The 16,454-nt window shown below is 34.4% G+C and overlaps 1 long non-coding RNA gene across 3 annotated transcripts in view; it reads left to right on the top strand.

Moving 5' to 3' along the window:
- Positions 1–15,352, top strand: part of LOC141582492 (uncharacterized) — a 75,161-nt gene extending 59,809 nt beyond the window's left edge. For all 3 annotated transcript variants that reach the window (XR_012515346.1, XR_012515345.1, XR_012515347.1), the window contains exons 4-5: positions 10,689–10,759; positions 15,252–15,352. This is a non-coding gene — a long non-coding RNA (uncharacterized LOC141582492). The remainder of the gene's footprint in view (positions 1–10,688; positions 10,760–15,251) is intronic.
- The last annotated feature ends 1,102 nt before the right edge of the window (positions 15,353–16,454 follow it).

Raw genomic sequence — 16,454 nt, 5'->3', positions numbered from 1 at the left:
TATTCCATTTGTGTTTCTAGAGAGGAAGAGACTCGGATTCTAAGGGAAGATTATTTGGATGCACGTTTCCAGCTCCTTCCTTCGCTCCTTATTTTCCCCTTTTTGTGCTGACATCAATCAATCAAAGGAGAAAATTTAGCAATGGTCTCAAGTGCATGCTAGATGGAATTTGCCAAGTTTTTCTGTGTTACATTCTCTGTCTACTTTCCAGTAATGTTGAGAACTCTCCTTCATTTGGCTAATAAAGGCTATTTATCTTTAGACTTTATATTAGAAATCTTAGGAAAGGAGGGGTGAATGATCTAGTTGTCCCACATCTCCAAAAATTCGGACAAAATTACCCATTTATTTATCCCCATCAGTTAAGATTCTAAGGTGCTTTCCAGTTCTTGTCACATCAAGAAGCACATAAGAAACTGCATTCTGTAGCACATTAGGGTAAATAGAGGAGGCTGTCTTGCAATAGCTAGAAAAGGAATCCCACTGCCTTAGACCCAGACTATTCCCTCCCAGATGGAAAGACAATCTCTTACTGACTGTTGACCAAATTTTCCTTCCTTCTTTATTCCCTTCCTCCATTCTTTTATCTCTTTTTCTATCTTCCCTCTTTTGCATTCTTTTCCTCAGAGTTATTAAAGAGTAGCAGTCTTAAAGAAAAAGCACCCTCATTGCATGTAACCCAAAGGCAGTCAAAGAGAGCTGGAATCCAGCCAATAATAACATTAATACTAGTAGAAGACAGATATACCTAACTGGTAGTTTGATATGCTGGTTACAACTATTCCTATATATTCCTTAGAAGTCCAACAGGCTTTTATACCAGGCAACATTGAAGAATGGTATAGTGTTGCAATTACTTGTCTACTTTTCTAATAAATACCAGCCTATATTGTAAAGCATGTGTTTCTCAAATGTATCCTAACTAGGCTAAACCATAACAGAAAACTAAATAGAACCAAAACAGAACAGAAAACAGAATAGTCAGGACTAAGTTCTGACTATTCATTTGAAAAAACTTTTGTCATTTACCAAGAAGGAAAGGAAATGTTTTCTTTTTCTTTTCTTTCTTTTCTTTTTTTTTCTTTGATCCTATCCTCCTCTTCCAATTAAATGATCAAGTAATGTCGGTTCAGTTGAAAACGTATTATTAGCTATTTATCGATGATGCTCTATAATTCAATACATGCTCTCAATAACTTAGCTTCCTGGTCTGTTGGTTTAATTGGTCCAGAAGAACATAAATAGTGAGGCTTTGGCACTACAGAAACTCAAGGCAGAAAGTTCTAAGTAAGCATGTAACCAGAGACAAGCATATAAACTATCTAAACTGCAAAGTGTTTTTTCAGCGTTGCTGACTAGACAGGTTGCCCTAGGGACTGCTCAACTCTGCTGTAGGGCAGCCAGCCAGTGATAGACAGTACCTAAATGAACGAGGGTGGCTGGCTCTGGCCCAATGGACTGTAATTTTCCAACCTCTGATCTAAATGTGCCATTCGTAGACACAGAATGTGCTATCTCAAGAGGATATAACTTCTGTATAGTTTCAGATCCATGGCAGGAAGCCAGGTCTCCTACCTCCCAGATATGCACTCTTCACATACTATCACATTGCTTCCACTTGTGGCCGGGTGCTAAGGCAGATAATTATGCCTAAATAATCACGGGTGTTTTATTTGTTATGTAAATATAAAAATTAAACAGACAAATACGACTAATATTTATTTATACAGTACTATGCATAATGTAATATGCTAAATTTTTACATATACTTATTTAACCAGCTCCCAACCCTGTGAGAGTAGATACTTTTATTATGTCTAGTTGGTGCATAAGAAACTGAGGCTTAGAGATTTTAAGGTAAGTTGTTGAGGCTACAAAGTCAGGAAGAGGCACAACTAAGATTCCAAGCTGGTTACCAAGTCTGATAGGCAAACTCATTTCACATTGATTCCATTTACAAATACGTTGAGTGTGTGGGACATTCATTGTTTAGGGCCACTGAGCTCCCATTTCTTATTGTTTGGTAACTGTAGTAGGTTTAATATTATCCATTCAAATGTAACTAGGATGATGCCAGCCTAAGCAGGTGGAATTTTTATTTTGACAGTTTTTTTTTTTCTTTAATCTCCTTATCCACAGGCATGGCTACTTAATGATAGCTTTTGATGCCCCAAGAGATTTATATTCCCTTGTTAAATAACAGAGGGAGATAAGAACCACGTCAAATGGGTTCAAACGGGAACTGGTGCGCCGTCCCCCTCCAGCTACCTTTAAATCATTAACATATTATTATAATGCTAAAGTCCCCACTCATAGTAGAAAATTTGCTAAACGTACGTCATATGAAGAGGATATATATAATCTGTGCCTTCACAGATCATACGTCCTATGAAGAGGTTGTATATGATCTCTGCATACAGGAGCCAAACATTTCCATTTATAGATGAAGGTAGATAACAATGAGTTTTCTGTCTTCCCATCATAGAGACTCCTAGTTACGGTGGGCTGAACTTTTTAGAAACTTTATGTAAAGCCAAATTGACGTCAGTTGATGAAATCCTATTCTACGAATTTTTAACAATTTCATTGATAATGTAGCATCTACCAGAAAATATTTGCACATCAAAGTGTTTTGTGTCAAGAGTAGTTGATATTTTATCATAATGAAACGGGACAGTTCCCTTATCCCCCTTGCAAGGTATGCAACAGGGGTGTGGTTCGCTTCTTCATGCCCTGCTGCTGTTCGGAGTGTTTTTGGGCTCCGAACCCAGGGCAGAGTCTTGGGGTGAGTGTTTACAACTCCTGAAGCCCCAGTGGGCATGTGTGCTCTTTCAGCTTTGCTGTCTGCAGGTGGCTTGTGTTAATCAGCTCAATTAGACCCTTTGCCTTATCGAAAGGGCAGAGGGCTTTCTGTATCCGGGGTTCTTGCCCCCGTGTACCGGAAAAATTGGATCACGCGTGAGCTTGGAGGTGATGGTATTGAGAGGTGACGGTAGCACTTACAAGATGGTATTGAGAGGTGAAGGTAGCACTCAGTGAGATGGCTGGGGAGCCAGACGGGGGTGGAGTGGGAAGGTGTTTTTCCCCTGGAGTCAGGCTGCCCAGCTGCTGGACTCTCCTCCCACCGCCCTAGGGGCGTTCCCCTGACCTCTGCAGTGTTGCACCCTCAGTGGCCTGTCAGTGTCTGCAGGTGTCTGCCCGTGTGTTCTTCTGCTCCTCTTGACATCCAGCTGCTTGTGTGTGTGCCTGGTACGGTCTCGGGTTTTTATCGGAACAAGATGTGGGGTGTGGCAGGCCAAAAGGCAACTTTCTGGGCGTGAAAACAGGAATGCTTGTCCTCTTTTAAGTCTGTGAGCACAGGCCCAGGGTGGAGCTCTCCAGGGACCACGCCCTTCTCTACCCAGCACTTCTCTGCTCCTCTGATTTACCAAAAGTGCTTTGAAGGGTGGGGAACAGTCTCCGTTCCATTCTTCTTTATCTCACAGCTGAAATGGTATCACCACAGTAAAATTATTTTATCACTTCTTTCATATTGTTCCCTAAACCTACCTCTTGCTTCTGAAACTGTTCGGCAACTGCATAGTTCTTGTTAATTTGTTACTGTTTCTCTATTGCTGCATTAATCTCTTAATCTCTTCCTCGGTCTTTTGTTTTGTTTTGCTTTGCATTGTTTTGTTTGACACAGGGTCCTACTCTGTCACTCAAGCTGTATGGAGTGCAGTAGCACCATCATCACTGCAGCCTTGACCTTCTGGGCTCAGAAGGTCAAGATCCTCCCACCTCAGCCACCTGAGCTGCTAGGACCACAGGCATGTGCCACCATGCCTTGCTATTTTTTTTTTTTTTTTTTTTTTTAAGAGATGAGGTTTGGCCATGTTTCCCAGGCAGGTCTCAAACTCCTGGGCTCAAGTGCTCTGCTAGTTCCAGCCTTTCCAAAGTGTTGAGATTACAGGCAGGAACCACTACATTTAACCTTATTCTTAATTCACAAATTTAAGTATTGGTTTTATTTTCCAGTAATCGAGGAAGATAATTTTTTCTGTAATTTTTGGGCAGGTGCTTTTGTATTTTACCTCAAAACCAATGATTTCACAATAGTTATCAGTCATCAAAATGATGTGTCTTCATAATTTGGATAAAACAAAAAACTTAAAACCACTAAAAATTCAAGTGTTTATTCTCGAAGTTTAATATTTTTTTTTTCTTTTAAGACAAAGTCAGCTTATGGGTAGCACATTCAAGAGGGTTTTTTCTAATTTAATAAATATCAACCAGTAATTGTATATAACTAAAACAGCACAGTTTAGTAGTATATAACTAAAACAACACAGTTTAATTATCCACAATTTCAATGTTCCTAACTTTGTTTAAAAACATTTTTCTTTTGTCAACTCCTAAATAGAAAAGGTAGCTGAACAAATGACATAAACTTTTAAAAAATGAAATGAAATAATACAGGCAATGAATATGCACATATGGCAATCATTACAGCATATTGCTTTCTTTAATGGAATGGATGTTTGAGTTTTTTGCTGAGAAAATTACTGAACATAGGAATTTCTGGTAAAGACAGAAAGAAACTAGTGACTAAGTTAACAACACTTTGTAATACTTGGTATACTCATATTTTCATGCAGAATAAAATTATTTCATAATATGGCATGCATGGCTTTTCTTCCATCTAAGAAATATTGTCATCACAGCTATTGCCAATGCACAGAAAAAGTAGAAAACATGGAGTAAGTTGACTATATGAATTATAAGAAGTTGAATATTTTGGATAGAATGATCTTATGTACTATTGTCCCCTGTTGCATTTGCTAAGTTATGTGCATAGTAGTTGAGCTAACTGTGTGGGTCACAGTGCACATGATTTTATACATAGATGATTAAATTAATATCATGCTTAGTCTTGCTTTCTTGCTTGCTTGTTTCTAACTTCAAATCACCATATCCCACATTTTTCGGAATTTCAGGTTTACTTTACCTAACATTCAAAACATAACTAGAAATATAGTCTTCATATCATAGACATGGTGCTCTTTTGTGCACATTTGGGCAGTGCCATGGATACACAACTGGGAAGACTCTGGGACTAGACCCAATTGCAATCAATTTCCTCTCATGGGGTCATCCGTCCTATCACTGAGTCCAGTATCCTGTTTCTAGAAGCTGTGTCTTATTTTCTTTATTCCCTTATGTTCTGAATCAGTTGATCTGTTGAATATTGAAATTCCAAAAATCCTATCATGTAGAAGAAAGGAGAAGACAAAATATTCTGAGACAAAAGGCTTTAGGTTAGTTTCTGGTGGTTAAATTTAAGAGATGAAGAAATTTAGGTTGATAGAGGACTAAACCATAAGCTAATAGCACATCACCCAGAATGGTTGTGATACCAGTTAATCAGGAAGTCTTAATATAGTTCTTCATTCCTAATGAAGCCATTCTCAGCATTTGCTAGTAGGTATGCAGGCAGACAGTATTTCAAAAGGAAAGGAACAAACATTCATGGGTATCTACTTTGTGCCAGTCACTTTGCTCAGTAGTAGCAATATCATGCAATATCATGTGTGATGTTCATTACCTCAAAGTAAATACTAGATAGAAAATAAGAGGAGACTTATAGTTCAATGGCTGAAAAGATGGATTATTCAGTATTTATTCTGGTAATAGGAGAACCAATTTAGAGAAAAAATTATGCATCAAAATAGATTTTGAATGTAATAACAAGTTAAATATAAATAAAACAATAATACAACTTAGAAGAATTGTAATTAAATAACCAACAATTTTTTATTGAGTGCCTACTACATACATTGTACTAGATTTTATGATCAATTTAAAAGTTATATGCTTTTTGTTTTTTCTGAGTATCATAAAGTTACTTGGAAACAATTTGTTCTCAAAGCGGTTTCCCTAGAGAAGATGGAAGTAGAGTGTATTGAACACCTCCTACACACTGCTTCAAAAATCTTTTGGTCCCACTTCTCATTCCAGTACTGCTTCTATGACCAATTCAGAACAGGTTTTTACCTGTTTCATCCAGACACAACCTTCTATCATTTGCATCCAACTCTAGGGCTTTTTATTAGGTACTTCAAAATGTGCAACCTGGAAATATGCTTGAATTAATTTCCCGGAGGTCACTCCTGGTCAGCAGAGGACGAAACTCTGAATAAATAACACCCCTTTCATCACCACGTGCACAGTTTTGAGGACATATTTTATAAGGTTCCTTACGTTATCCCTCAGGATGCAGAATAAAATTAGTGGTGGCAACTTGGATATTTGTTTGCAATAACTTATTTCCTGTTTTACAACTTTTGTCCTGAAATCTGGCTGTCTACAAGTAAGTACAGAAATCAGAAGGACTGTCTTTTGAATCTAGACTCCACTCACTCTAGCAAAATAAATCTCAGCCTACCTAATTGATATGTCTAGGCTCAGTTTCCTTATCTAAGAAGGATTAATGATGGAATTTTTGTGACTTTAATGTGACAATGTTTGGCAAATACTAAGTGTAAAATAAAAAACAATGTATTCAGTAGGATACATTTGGATTATACTCAAAATGCTGTTATTAGGGGCATCACATACATAAAGAAGCTATTAAAGACCATAATTGTTTATTATCATTCCTGACTATTGGATTTGTTTGGCTTATAGATAAAACAAATCCAAAGCAAATGCAAAAAAAAAATCATCACTGATCATTTTCATTTCTTGTCTACTGTGTATTATGTATCATCAGAGAGTAAAATGAAATGAATGAATGGGAACGTGTTCTTTTCTATGGTAGAGTTTGTTTAGCAAATTCATTTTTAAGATTCCCTACCCCATCGACATCCCTAATGTCCCTAAGGCCAAGTTCAAGACCTAAAGGTAGAAAGTTTGACAATATTTTAGTATATGATAGAGGAATATGTGATTGGTACCTACTAAATTGTTTATTCTGAGCTCTTACAAGTTTACTTGTTTAGGAGAACCATGTATCATTTTCTTAAAATTTATTGGTTGGTGGTTACTCGTTAAGTGATCTTTGTTTAAAAACAAGGTAAGATTTCATTTTTGATATAGACAGTATTTTCTAAGGACAACTGAAATAATCTAATGCTTCTAGCTCTTTGTCATATTTTACATACTTTTCTTCTATACACTCTAAAATTTCTTTACTCTCAAGGCATGATAACAAATAGAAATGGCAAAATTCTATTTGTTATAGAAAATAAAAATAGTAGTGCTAAATTACATAAGAAGAAGAAATGTCAAAAAAAGCAAATTTTGGGATTTTTTTGTTACCCAAATTATTTTACTGTATCCACTCATCTGTCTCATTTATATGTTCAATTGCTAATTTTTCTGCAACTAAATTATATTTTTGTTAACGTGTTAACTTCTGAAAATTAATCATTTTCTGCTGTTTTTATTTTTTGCTTATTTAGATATGTTTAAATGACTTATAGTGCTTTTTGAGTGGAGCAGACTAATACAAAGATTGTTGAATTTACTTAACTTCATGGTTTGTATGTGTGGAACCTGTAACCATAACAACTTTACACCCAACATCAAGTACAAACAATAATTTTATGCCAGCTTCATGCTTGTCTAGTGACTTTTCTTTGCATTTTTGCCTTGAAAGCTGAACATTTTTACAATTCTTTTGGTAAAAAATAGAATTTACAATTTTTTCTTTTATCATTGTTCTTGAAATTTTTGATTAGTTGTCTAGATACATTGAGTAAAGTAGATTTATAATCTAGAATTTGATGTAAACTTTGTATATACATTGTTGAAAAATTGATTACATTTTCTTCTTTTCTTTATATATCAATTTCTTTTTCTGTAATCAATTTCCTTTTCTATAAATTTCATGGATATTTGGATGCTATAAAATTCCAACCATTCTTCAAATGTTTTCATTTTATACAATTTAAATGAATTCATCAATTCATATGGGTTTTTAATATTGGTTTAATGACTTCATTGAAGTACCATAAACAGTATCCAGACTGAGCATCGTTGTCATGATCCCCGTATAGGAATCACTATTTCAATAAAACAAAGGGTTAATTTTGTTTTGTCAGTTCGTTTTCATCAAAAATTTTAACAGGAAGTTACCCAATGAAATTCAGTGTTTTCTTTCTTTCAATAATAATCAGCCCACTGACATTAAAGTCCATGTGGTCAGACACAAAAGAACCATTGATTTCTGAACCTGTCCACTCCTACATTTAAAGGCACAAAAAGCCCACAGGAAGTCAATATAAAGCAGGTAATTTGACTGAGTGGTTTATAAGAATTTATGTGGAAATTACTAATAAGTCTATAGATGCAGAACTAAGCTGCTAAACTTACATCTTAAGAATTTGCTTAACCGTAAATGTATTCTTTGTCTTGAACGACTTATATAAAAGAAATACTCTTTTAGAAACTCACTTGGCCATTTCGCTGCCAAACAGTAGTCATTGACAAACCAGAGGCAGGACATGAGGTGTGAAATTAGAATGATAGTTATGAAGGAAGGTACTCCTAAAAATTTATATAGGTGTTAACTCAGTAGTATCAAAAGTGAAAGGATTGGTAGTCTCTTTTTACACTTTGGTGATATATCCTTTGAACATATGTCCAGCATCAAAAATTCTTCACGGAAACATCTTTGGATCAAACTGAAGTTAGGTGACATGTTTCAGGCTGAACAGATCTGTTAAGATGGCATTTTCAGGAACAGGAAGAGCATAGGGAATTGAGAATCTGAGATAAAAATCTCAGATTTTTCTTCTCTCAATACTCAAAGGACACAGATTGTACTGAAATATCCTATGTCATCACTTCCTGGGAAGACTGGCATGTATTGAAGTGATTCTAGACTCTCTACTAACACTCTTGATGGAATTAGGTTGGTGAAATTAAGAAGCGATTTTTTTTCTCATTTTAAAATCTCATTTGTCTTTTAAAAGCCTATGTCTTTTCTGAAGTGCAAAAGAAAAACATTTTCTAGCCAAAACACATCCAGAAGTAGATCGAGGACAAATCAAGTAAAAGAGTACAAAAATGCCTGCTTTTCCCTCTTTTACAGTCTCCGTTTTTCACACAACTTTTCTTTCCTATGTCTCTCCTCTGAGGCAAGCAGCTTCTTTGAGATATTGGCAAGAATTCTCCCCAAAACGACTGTGAACTTGAAAAGAAAATGGGATCTGTAGATATTTCAAAAGTATCACTCACCTCTCTGCCAGACCAAATGTGTCTCTTTCCTTCCAATTTGCTTTCCATCCAAGTAGAATGAAAAGTATATGCCAGAAAACTCCAGGCTGGTTTACCTGAGGTACTTTATTGTAATCAATTCTCCAAAGCCCTTTTAATGTCAAGGGCACAAACTCTTTAATTGCTACCCAGTTAACAACAACAAAAAATGTTGTATTTGGTGTTAAGATCAGCAAGAAGAAGAGTACTGAATAAACTTAAAATTTTTTTACAGGAGTTTGGGAAAGAGATGTATTTAAATGCAATTTAAAGTACATGGGTACCATAATAACGCTTACCACAAAACTCTGGAAGAACCACATGTTATAATACATTTGTAAATAAAACAGAAAAAATGTATCCAATCAATGGGAAGGAAATGTCTTTATGCTGCATTTTCACATCCGAAACACTGAATTTGTATTTATATGCTTCTTATACATACAGAACATCGTCTTCTCTGTTTTCCAGAACGTATAACATGTAGCCAATAGACAAGCAGAAAAACTGCTCACAGTCCGCCTTTTCCTCTTCTTTCCTTCTTTCCTTCTTTCCTTCTCCTTTCCAAGAATCAGTGATGTGGCTCAAATTAAGTTCTAGAAAATTTGTATCTCTGCTTTCTGAGTTTGAAACCACCAATTCAAAACACCACTACGCAATTTATTTTTCTTGTTAGGCTTTGCCTTAATACTTTATTTGTCATTATTTTATAAGACAGAGAGCTAATACTTGTTTTTATTATGCAGTATAATTTAATAGAACAAATCTCATCAGAGTTAAACAGGCACTATAAAGTACAAAGTAATGAATTATGGAATTGCCAGTAGTTTTATCAGGCTTTCAAAGACTCAAGAGTCGTAAGTTGTAAGAAAGTGGTAGCAAAAAAAACTCATTTTATATTTGACAATCTGTTATACTAAATAATCTCTTGTCATACAACTATCAACATTTACATGCCAGAAAGTTACAAACATAATTGAATGAGATGGAGAGGAAGGAAGGCCAGCCATGGAGGGTGCAACAAATGCCTTTAATATAAAAGGGAGTAAAAAGATTTCTAGTCCAGGGAAAGAAGACATGTTAATATACAAAAACAAAGATCTGAATAGGTAAGAAGTCAAATACAGTTGGATATGGAATACGACTTATAATTCACGAATCAGGCAAGGTGCTCCTATGTTAAGTATATAACAGCAATTCCCTTCTGGCCTAGAATAAATGATCTGTCTAGCTAATGGAGGCCAAATTCATATACATAATGGAAAGGTTTACCTGTCCCATTGTATTGCTTACATACAGATATGTTGATGTAAAAAGCAATAAAGTTTGAACTTTGGTGATGCAAAATATTATATCAAAGAACTCACTTCTGTGAGGCTAAGTGCCTTCCAAGGATTAGAGGACACCTAAGTAATTTGAGAATTTTTTTTATGTTTTCACATATCTAGATTTCATATCTGCAAAATGCTTAATCAAATGACAAGTGAGAAGTGGGACGAATTCAAAATTTGTTTCTCTAGTAAGTAGAACTTTTGACAATAACTTTTAAAAAACATTTTCCTCACAGTTTTCCCCTTGCCATCTTTTTCTATGTTTTTGTTAACTAAAGAAATAATAAAATGAACTTATAAAAATAAAATTAATGGTCAAAACCCCACTACTTATAACTATATTGAAAAGTACATATATAGTAAAACTTTATCATTGCTTTCTCATTTTTATCATCAAATGTTATGTCAATAATGTTTATTTACTTCTCACTAATTTATATATAGTCATAATTTACTTATCTTTGTTCTACATCAATTCAGAAAGAACATTCTTGATTTAAAATGCTAATTAAAAATGTAGCCATTGTTTAATGTTTTTCTCTGTCAAGGTTCTTTCAAATTCTTGATTTAATAGACAGATAAATTTACCTATTTAACAGTTCACTTTTCCTTAAAGCTCTGACTATAAATAAGCCTATGTTGCTATGGAAAATTTAATTACGAATGTATTCTCTTTTGATAAAAGGAATCTCAATTTTACAAATAGAATTCAGATCAACTTATATTTTATTAACATTTAAAAAATTTTTACAAGTTGCAATCTTGCAAAATTAGAACATTATCCACTGCAAGTCTCATTCTGAAGACATAATAAAGAACAAAATGACAAAAGTTTCTCTCAAGATCATTTTGGAACTTTAAGGTTTAATGACTGCCCTAGTGGATTTCCAACTTGCATGGGGCCTATCGCCCTTTTGTTTTGACCACTTTCTTTCAGTTGGAATGGGTGTGCTTACCCAATGCCTGTACCCCCGTTGTATTTAGAAAGTAGGTAACTTGCTTTTGATTTTACAGGCTCGTGGGTGGAAGGGATTTGCCTTGTCTGGGATGAGACTTTCCCATTCCTTGGTTGATGGGCATTTAGGCAGGTTCCATATTTTTGCAATTGCAAATTGTGCTGCTATAAACATGCATGTGCAAGTGTCTTTTTCGTATAATGACTTCTTTTCCTCTAGGTAGATACCCAGTAATGGAATTGCTTGATCAAATTGTAGTCCTACTCTTAATTCTTTAAGGAATCTCCATACCGTTTTCCACAGTGGTTGTACTACTTTACATTCCTACCAGCAGTGTAAAGTGTACCCTTTCACTACATCCATTCCAACATCTATTTTTATTTTATTTTATTTTTTAACTATAATCATTCTTGCAGGAGTAAGATGTTATTTCATTGTGGTTTTAATTTGCATTTCCCTGATAATCAGTAATGTTGAGCAATATTTTCATATGTTGTTGGACATTCATATGTTTTCCTTTGAGATTGTTTATTCATGTCACTTTTCCACTTTCTGATGAGATTACTGTATTTGCCTTTTTCTTGCTGATTGTTAGATTTCCTTGTAGATTTTGGATGTTATTCCTTTGTTGGATGCCTAGTTTGAGAATATTTTCTCCCACTCTGTGGATTGTCTGTTTAATCTGCTGGTTATTTCTTGTGCTGGGCAGATGCCATTTAGTTTCTCTTATAAATTTCTATGGGTTTGATAAACACATAGTGTCATGATCTATGATTATGGTATCATACAGAAACTTTTCACCATCCTACAGTAATCCCCTGTGTTTTACCTCTTCAATCCATATAACCTATTTTCCTTGAAAGGCATTGTTTTCTTTTTTAAAATAACTTTTAAAATTTATGGTAGTTTTACATTTACAAAAAATGTGCAAAAATAATACAGTATCCCATATATCCAAAGCCACTTTATTCTTGGTGGAAATACTTTTCTTTTCACCCTGATAGTTTTGAGGGCTAGTGGCCAGGTATTTTTGTATGATTTCCCTCATTGGGATCTATCTGCTATTTTTGTCATGATTAGACTGAGATTATAGATTTAGGGAAGCAGATAACCGAGTTAAAGTGCCATTCTTGTCACATCACATCAAAGTTGCCAAAAAACCCTGCAATCATTGATTTGTTTACCATCTCTATAGTAATACTTTTTGCAGAATATTTTATGAATGAAATCATACAGCATGTAGTCTTTTTACAGACTTTAAAAAAATAGTAGTTCTAGGTTCACAGAAAAATTAAGGGGAAGGTACAGAAATTTCCTATATACTCTTTGCTCAACACATGCACAACCTCCTACATCATCAACAACCCCTTCCAGAGGGATTCATTTGTTACAAATGATGAACCTCCATTGACACATCATCATCACCCAAAGTCTCTAGTTTAGGTTTCACTCTTGGTGTTGTAAATTCCATGATTTTGTACAAATGTATGATGATATGTATTTGTTATCATCGTATACAGAGTAGTTTCATGGGCCTCAATTTCTTCTGTGCTCTGCCAACACATCCCTTTCTTCCCATCCCAACTTCTGACAACCACTAATCACTTACTGACTCCATAGTTTTGCCCTTTCTAAAATGTCAAATCGTTGGAATCATGCAGTATGTAGCCTTTTTATGTTGGTTGATTTTACTGAGTAATATTTTACTCGAGTTGCCTCCATATCTTTTCAGGACTTCATGACTCATTTTTAATCACTGAATAATATTTCATTGTCTGTATGTACCACAGTTTATCCATTCACCTTCTGATGGACATCTTGGCTGCCTCTAAGTATTCGTGATATTAATAAAGTTACTATAAACATCCTTGTACAGGATTTTATGTACACATACGTTTTCAATTCCTTGGGTAAATATCAAGCAGTATTATGGTTGGATCATATGGGAAAAATATGTTTACCTTTTTGAGGAGCTGCAAAACTCCAAAGTGGCTGTAGCATTTTTCGTTCCCACCCATGATGAATGAGTTATTGTCCACATTTTCTCCCTGATTTGGTTTTGTCAGTGTTCCAAATTTTGGCTATTTTAGTAGATGTGTAGAGGTATCTCACTGTTGTTTTAATACGCATTTTCCATAAAATATATAAAGGGGTGTGATGTGGTTAGGCTCTGTGTCCCCACCCATATCTCATCTTGAATTGCAATCCCCATAATCCCCATGTGTTGAGGACAGAACCTGGTGGGAGGTGACTGGATCATGAGGGTGGTTCCCCCAGGCTGTTTTCATGATAGGGAGTGAGTTCTCATGAGATTTGATGCTTTTATAAATGTTTGACAGTTCCTCCTATGCATGCATTCTATCTCTCCCCTGCCACCATGTAAGATGTGCCCCTTCTGCCATGATTGTGTAAGGTTTCTGAAGCCTTTCCAGCCATGCAGAACTGGCAGTCAATTAGATCTCTTTCTTTTATAAATTACCCAGTCTCAAGTATTTCTTTATAACAACATAAGAACAAACTAATACAGGGGACATCTTTTCATATGCTTATATGCATCCGTGTAACTTTTTAGAAGAAGTGCCTGTTCCGTTGTTTGGCCCATTTTTAAATTGAGCTGTTTGTTTCCTCATTGTTAAGTTTTATTAGTTCTCTGTATATTTTGGATAACAGTCCTTATCAAATGTATCTTTTACAAATTTTTTCCCAGTCAATGGTTTATCTTATTCTCTTGATATTGTCTTTCATGTGGCAGATATTTCTTTTATTTTAATGAAGTCCAACTTATTCGTTTTTTAAAAATACACCATGCCCTTGGTGTCACATCTAAAATGTCATTTCAATACCCAAGATCATCTAGGTTTTCTCCCGTGTAATTTTCAGGGAGTTGTATAGTTTTCAATTGACATTTAGCTCTATGATCCAGTCTCTTATAACCAGTTTTTTCAGACTGGCTTCTTTCGTCGATCAATGTGCACTTAAAATTCATTAATATCTTTCAGTGTCTTGATTCCCTTTAGTTCTGAACAGTGTTCTATTATATAAATGTACCACAGCTTGTTAGTATGTTCACCATTTTTGTCAGTATTTTCACCTTTATGAAACACTTTTGGCTACCATAAACACTTTCATGCAAATTTTTGTGTAGACATAACTTATCAGATCAGTTGGGTTGTATGTTTTGCTGTGTAAGAAATTCCAACTGTCTCCTAAAGTTGCTTCACCACTTTGCACTCTTACTAGCAGTGAATAAGAATTCCTATTACTTCACATTGTTGCCAGCAATTAATATAATCGGTTTTTCGGACTTTAGACATTCTATTATGTTTGTAGTCATTTCTCATTGTTGTTTTAATTTGCACTTCCCTAATGATGAATTATGCTGTACTTTTTATCATATGCTTATTTAGCATTCACATATATTGTTTGATGTTCAAATCTTTTGTTTACTTTTAAATTAGGTTGTTAGTTTTAATAGGCCTTTGTACATTTTGGATTCATGTCTTTGATGAAATATATGTTTTGCAAATATTTTTCCCAGTCTGTGTCTTGTCTTTCCATTCTGTTAATGCTATCTTTCTCAGAGCACACATTTGCAATCTTAAGGAAATAAAGAATATTCAGGAATGATTTACAAGTTAGTCATTTATTTACAGGTTGCTAAAAGACAAAAACATGATTGGAATGATGATGAGAACCTGATCCCATTTTCTTTCTGTTCCTGAAGTCTAGATTGCCCTCATCATGAAACAGGCATAATGAACCAATGTTGTCTTTATGAAGCTTTATTTTCACATTTCGACATGTGATTCATCTGGAATGCATGGTTTGAGGTACAGACCAAGGTTTCTTATGTAAATTTTCTGTTTATTTAATATTTATCCAAAGGTAATCTTTTCTGTACTGCAGTGGTACTTTAACAATACATAATTCAGTTGTCTGCAGTCATTGTGGATCTAAAGGTGAATTCACTATTCTGTTTCTGCTGTAATTATTTGTATATCCCTATGCACATACACATCTTTTAATTTACAACAGATACTTAAATATGTTTGGACATCTAGTAATGTGAGCTTCATTATTAAGGGTCTTTTGTTTGCATTTCTAAATAAATTTTAAAATTAGCTTGTTTGCTTCCATTAAAGAAAATGCTTGGCTTTGAGTTATAACGGGTAAATCTATAGGTTAATTGAGAGATAAGACCTTTATCATGTTAAATTTTGCAATCAATAAACTCGATATAGTTCTCCATTTTTTATCTTATGTAATTCTTACAGAAATGTTTTAAATCTGTGTAGATAACTTTCATGTATCTTTATATTTATTTCTATGTAATTAATTTTGATAGTTTTATGAATGGATTGCTTTGAAATTTCCACTATTATCAATTTGTTGCAGTGTTAAAATACAGAAATACAGTTGATTTTATATATTAAACTTACATTCAACAACCTTCCTAAAATAATTTATTGATTTTTAGAGTTTACCAGTTTTATTATTTTTTAATATAAATATTTTTGTCATATGGGAATAATAATTTTATTTCTTAGTTCTTTTACTTTTTGATGGAGGATGGTGGTGAGGCTTATCTACTGGCTTTGACTTTCTCATACACCACTGAATAGGGTTCATGACAGTGTTCATCATTGCTCATTTTTAATCTCAAGAATAAGTTTTAATATTTCACAGCTGAATAAAATATGATGTTTTATGCAAATGTTATAAACTTAAGAAAGTTTACTTTTTTTCCTAGGCATTTGGGAAGGTTTTTAAAAATTATAAATGGATAATTCTAATTATCAGATGTCTTTTTTGTATATACACTAAATGATATTGTGATTTTCTTATTTTATTGCATTAATGTGGTGACTGACATTGGTTGATTGTTTTATTTTTGGACAGCCTTGCATTGCTGGAATAAGTACCAACT

This window comes from Saimiri boliviensis, chromosome 20 (assembly GCF_048565385.1).
Source record: "Saimiri boliviensis isolate mSaiBol1 chromosome 20, mSaiBol1.pri, whole genome shotgun sequence".
NCBI classification, from domain to species: domain Eukaryota; kingdom Metazoa; phylum Chordata; class Mammalia; order Primates; family Cebidae; genus Saimiri; species Saimiri boliviensis.
Note: the sequence above shows the minus strand (reverse complement) of the source record. Positions and strands in the feature narration are given on the sequence as shown.